Here is a 6,000-nt window from a genome sequence, read left to right on the forward strand (position 1 = left end):
GCTGACAGACAAACATTTTTTGGTTTTGAAATGACAGCAAATTGTCATGATACTACCCCTTTAAAATTTGCGGGCAGAAAATACCTCCGGCTTCGCAGACTGCAAATTTGAATCAACGAAACACATCCCGTCTAACTCTTTTGCTCACTGGAGGTCAATAATTAATTTAGAACAGTGTTGTTGTTATGATGTAAAGTATATGAAATAATTCATATATGAACTGCGGATATAGATGAAAGTGAGAAGTGATCATCGCAGAGAATTTTCCAATTTATGCAATTGGAAATTGGAAGCCTGAAAAAAATTCAGGCTTCAACGGGATTCGAACCCGTGACCTCCGCGTTACCGGTGCGATGCTCTACCAACTGAGCTATGAAGCCACACATTGGGAGCAAGGTCAATTGTAGGTTCCCATTTTCCCGTGAGAGGAGTGAAACGATGTAAAGTATATGAAATAATTCATATATGAACTGCGGATATAGATGAAAGTGAAAAGTGATCATCGCAGTGAATTTTCCAATTTATGCAATTGGAAATTGGAAGCCTGAAAAAAATTCAGGCTTCAACGGGATTCGAACCCGTGACCTCTGCGTTACCGGTGCGATGCTCTACCAACTGAGCTATGAAGCCACACATTGGGAGCACGGTCAATTGTAGGTTCCCATTTTCCCGTGGGAGGAGTGAAACGATGTAAAGTATATGAAATAATTCATATATGAACTGCGGATATAGAAGTGATCATCGCGATGATCACTGACTTCTCACTTTCATCTATATCCGCAGTTCATATATGAATTATTTCATATACTTTACATCGTTTCACTCCTCCCACGGGAAAATGGGAACCTACAATTGACCTTGCTCCCAATGTGTGGCTTCATAGCTCAGTTGGTAGAGCATCGCACCGGTAACGCTGAGGTCACGGGTTCGAATCCCGTTGAAGCCTGAATTTTTTTCAGGCTTCCAATTTCCAATTGCATAAATTGGAAAATTCACTGCGATGATCACTTCTCACTTTCAGTGTTGTTGTTGTTGGTTTTTTTCTTTTTGGAAATTCACAAGTTTGCTTCTGAATAAGGGATAGGTGTTTGGTATCGTTAAAAAACTGATTAGCTCTCAAACTATTAACTATCGTCACCAAAATTATGATTGACCGCATAAAAACACGCAAATCGTTACTTGAGGATGAAGTTCCCAATCCGTATGTTATTAAAAGGCACAGAAAGGCATGGTGTATACTCAAAAAAATCAACCAGCATTTGACTTTTTATCCTAGTTTTTATAGGCTTTCACTGATTATCAATAGATTGGCGAAGGTACAATGTAATGTTCAATGCTACAAATTTGTATGTTGATACGTACGTGACGTCCACCTTCCGTGTTTTCACTTATAATTTCTTCTTTATTGCATACTTTATGACAGCATTTCTCATCGACGATAGAAGGTAGCATAGCTTTAGCATTGGAGCAATAATCCCTTTTCTTGACCAGGAAGCCGTTGGCATCCTTGCTGTCCAAAAGGTGGTCCTCTGCGCCTGTTTAGACATGCATGTTAATTAATGAACTAAACAGTGAGCTTTTCTCCGTGCTTTACTTTTCTTTTACAAGCAGAAAGCTCACATTTCTCATTTTCTCGCCAACAGTTTTCCCCACATCCATTTGGTCTTGGAGGGAAATGTACGTATTTTTCATGTTAATAGTAACCGCACCATGGCTCCTCAAATGTTGGCATTTCCCGCTTCGTCAGGCTTAATTTCAGCAGGAAAGTTAAAGCTTTATAAGATTTGTTTTTACTGAATCACACTTTTTTTACCTTATTTTGTAATCTCGTGAACGAGAAAGGGACACCATAAAACCGCTCATCAGCCCACCACATTTACAGAAGCAGGTCTAACGTAGAAGTATGCTTCAAATTTCTTTGATATGTGCTCTCTTCCTGTCCATAAACATTTCTTTGCTTACCTTTTTCCTTGTTCATGGCCAAGCAACTGTTGAATACCGCAAAAATCACCAGAATTAAGATCACCATCTTCAGTTTGGATTCCATCAGTCCTAAAAGAAATATCAAAGGAAGCCTGTAAATAATCTTTTGATCAGTTGTGAACAGAGAATACCTTTAAAATTCACAAAAATAAGCTATTTAATTAGTATTCTTATGAAAATTTAGACTGGATTTTGAACTGGTTGTCAAATGTCTTTCAATCAAATCCCTCTTCACGGCTCTCTGGGAACTTAAAGATTAAGATAAAGTAAAAAAGAGAAGACTGAGTAAGATGATATGCATGCATCACGGACGGTGAGTGAACTCGCTCTGTCTCGAAGAATTAAGAGGAAATGTTGGAAACCAAACACCAAAACTGAGTCATCAACCACTTGCTGAATGCCTGGTCCGCTCAGTATCAAAAAAGGTTTCCCTTATTGATTAATGTTCAAGCAATTAAGCATCAACCAGGCGGCTATTTTAAGATAGTTCCCGTTAAAAACGTTAAATATAGTTTTTGTTTGAACCCGATAAGTAATCCCCCAAAATGACAGGTTTTTTCCAGTAATAAATACAGCGACGACTTCAAAGATCATTTTCATCCAAGTGCAGTTAAAAAAAGACAGTTCAGTCTTCTATAGCCTCGAATTTGTTTTATGCTTGTGGTTTATCAAATCAGGTTAGCAAAATGAAGTGTTTTGATGCTATTGAACGCTACGAAACGCCGAAGGGAACTCAAGTCGTATAAGTTTAAAGAAATTGAAACCACTTGGGAAATTTGCATAATCAGAAAAGGTCTTGACACTAATTCAAATTGCTTGACTTCAACTAGAATTTCAAGCCTCTTCCTAAGTGGTTTACGGGAAATTTTAGTCTAGTCGAAAACATTTACTTGACAGAAAATTAAAGAAAATTTTTTACCAACCGTCGATTAGATTACTTCAGAAATGAATAACTTGCCTTGTCGACAACACATAAACATTACACCCTGCTTCTCGAAACTATTCACTATTCGATTTATTGGTGAGCGATGGCATAAAATTAACATTTGTGTATCGAGATAATGTTAAATCACTGTTTTAACTTCTACACTTTTTTAAAGGGTTGAGTTAAGGCAATGTGTATTTGACGGCTCGTGACTGTATTTCTGGGAAAGCGAGAAGCCTTTTCAGTTTTAATAATGCTTTTTAAAATATATCCGAAAGTCTTTAATAATTTTTAAAGATATATCTCATCTAATCTTTTTGGTGAGTGCAAAGTAATGTCCTGTTTTGCTCACAATACAACTTGATAGCTATCAATGAATACACGTTTCAAAGGAAATATATCTACAACCTTAAAAACTAAACCGAGAATACTCAATTGTCTTTTTCTCCTCGTACCACTCGTGACGCATTGATATTCTTTAAAGAAGAAGATTTCTGAGGCAAAGGACAACGAAAGTACTGCTTGCAGTCGGTTTAATTGTGACAAATCGTCCTCAGGTTAGTTTCTCCCTATACCAATTTTGCAAACCCCACACTCTTTGTCTCTTGTTACCAACCAAAGCTTTTTGATTCTACCACTGAGGTACTTTGAGGGAAGCGAAACTTGTTTTATCACTTGAGCTACGTCCTTTGTCCACGTATATGATCTCTTGATACTTGATAAGACGAAGGATAAGACGAAAGGAAATTGCTTGCGCAATTCTCTTTTACTTTTATAATTTATTAAAACAGCATTTAGGTTACTAAATGTGTGACACTCTCACAGATAGCGATGGTTCTTAAAGGGGAAGTATCACAAAAATTTGCTGTCATTTCGAAACCCAAAAATGTTTGACTTTTAGCAGAAACAAGAAAATAATTGTCAAGTTTGTTAAAAATTATCACCTCAGTACAATAAAACTGTCGATTAGTGCCTCTGGCCAGAGACAGGGTAGGCTGCTTTCGATTGAAACTTGAAAAATATTAAGCTAATGTTTTTCAAGTTCTCGCAGTTTTGTTTCCAAAATGCGTTAGAACAGATCACAAGTTGTTTCTTTCAAGAATTGAGTTGATTTCGTTCCTCTCGTCATTCTAGAAATATTTGGCAGGTGATTGAAGGTCTTATTTCATCATTTTTAACAAAAGATACCAAAAACCCCATGATACTTCCCCTTTAAGACGAAACTTTTTTGGCTGAGTAAAGGAAGCCCTCGGTTGCAAAGTTGGTTGCGAGATGGATGATAATTTAACGAGTTTTTATTTCAGCCCTTGTTCCAACTTTTTCCACAGATAGTAATGTCCAGGGAACGACTTAGAATGCACGCTGGCAAGGAGATTGAAATAAACCGCGACTCTCGCAACCCATGTTTCACTTAATAAGTTAAACTACGTTGAAGTGCAAATCTCTTTTTTTCATCAAATGTACGCAAGACCCCAAGAATGCTTCGTTAAGCGTTCTTGCTTCTCTAGTTTTGTGTTGTTTTGTTGGTTTCATCATTTATTAGTCATATCTGGTGGCCGTAAAACAGCATTTCGGCCACAAAATGTATGTGACTCTCACAGAAAGCAATGGCTTTTAAGCTGGAACATATTGTGCTGAGTAAAGGAAGCACTCTGTTTCAAACTAGGTTGCAAGATGGATGATCATTGCAAGATGGATGATCATGATACCTTAAAGAGTTATTATTTCAGCTCTTGCTCAAACCTAATTCACAGATAGCAATGTCCAGGGAACGACTTAGAATGCACGCTAGCAAGGAGATTGAAATAGACCGCGACTCTCGAAACCCATGTTTCAAGTGCTTACGTAACTGATATTAAAAGTAAACTCACGTGAAAAAGACTATCTTCTTAAATCCGTTCTCTTTCCCGATTAGACAAAATATATTGCACAACTGCTCGATTGTTAGACATTATTTTTTTTATAGTAACTTACCTTTTTGTCCGTCCTTTCTCCTCAAGGTATTCGCGATCAATGGTATAATTTCACGAAAACAAACTATAAAATTTGTTAACGTGTGATAATGGAAACTGGATTTCAAAAACTGATAACGAGGTTGTCAAAAACCTTTCAATCAGGTTCTTTTTATTGAGTTCAAAAGAGGAATAAATTTAAAATAGAATCGTTTGCCGAAAAATATGTCCACGAGAGGAAAACTTCCCTTCGATGCAACAAATAACCCCGCTTTGTGAAAAGGCTGTTAAATCCCCTTAAACAAGTTAACAGGATAAGTCAAAAACTAAAAAATTTGTTGTAAACGTGTGATAATTCTGGATTTCAAAAACTGATAACGATGGTGATAAAATACCTTTCAATCTAGCTCTTTTTGTGAGTTCAAAGTAGGAATAAATTTAAAAAAGAATCGCTTGCCGAAAAAAATGTCCGCAAGAGGAAAGCTTCCACTTTGATGCAGCAAATAATCTGGCTTTGTGAAAAGGCTGTTAAATCCCCTTAAACAAGTTAACAGGATAAGTTAAAAACGTTACAAAAACTATAATTCGATGGATTTAACTGTGCGCAACAATTAATGTTCTGTTTTCCTCACAATACAATTTGATAGCTATCAATGAATACATATTTCAAAAAAAAAAAAAAGAAGGTTGCTTGGCTTTTTTGAAGACTGTTAAGAGGTGCAGCGTATTTGCTTATTTAAAAAACAAACCGCGGTAGATATCTCTACAACTTTGAAAACTAGACCGAGAATGTTCAATTGGCTTTTATTCTTGGTACCACTCATGACTCATTAATATTCTGTAAAGCATGAAGGGGATTTTCTGCAGCAAAGGACAACGAAAGTGCTTGCAGTCGATTAAATTGTGACAAATAGCTTCCCCCAGTTTAGTGTCTAGCTGTACCAAATTTTCAACGCCACACTTTTTGTCTCGTTACCAACCAAAGCTTTTTGATGCTACCATTGAGGTGCGTTTTCGAGAAGCGGAACTTGTTGTATCACTTGTGCTACGTTTATGGTACACGTTTAAGATCCCCTGATACTTGATAACACAAATGGAAATTGCTCGCGCAATTTTTTTTTGTCATCAAATGTACCCAAG

At 36.8% G+C, this 6,000-nt stretch overlaps 1 long non-coding RNA gene across 1 annotated transcript in view; it reads left to right on the top strand.

Moving 5' to 3' along the window:
- Positions 1 to 4,862, top strand: part of LOC146452191 (uncharacterized) — a 91,063-nt gene extending 86,201 nt beyond the window's left edge. The window contains exons 2-3 of the long non-coding RNA XR_014859807.1: positions 3,858 to 4,342; positions 4,747 to 4,862. This is a non-coding gene — a long non-coding RNA (uncharacterized LOC146452191). The remainder of the gene's footprint in view (positions 1 to 3,857; positions 4,343 to 4,746) is intronic.
- Positions 4,863 to 6,000: the final 1,138 nt, after the last annotated feature.

The sequence above is a fragment of the Pavona decussata genome, unplaced genomic scaffold, assembly GCF_977016875.1.
Source record: "Pavona decussata unplaced genomic scaffold, jaPavDecu1.1 SCAFFOLD_376, whole genome shotgun sequence".
Classification (NCBI taxonomy): domain Eukaryota; kingdom Metazoa; phylum Cnidaria; class Anthozoa; order Scleractinia; family Agariciidae; genus Pavona; species Pavona decussata.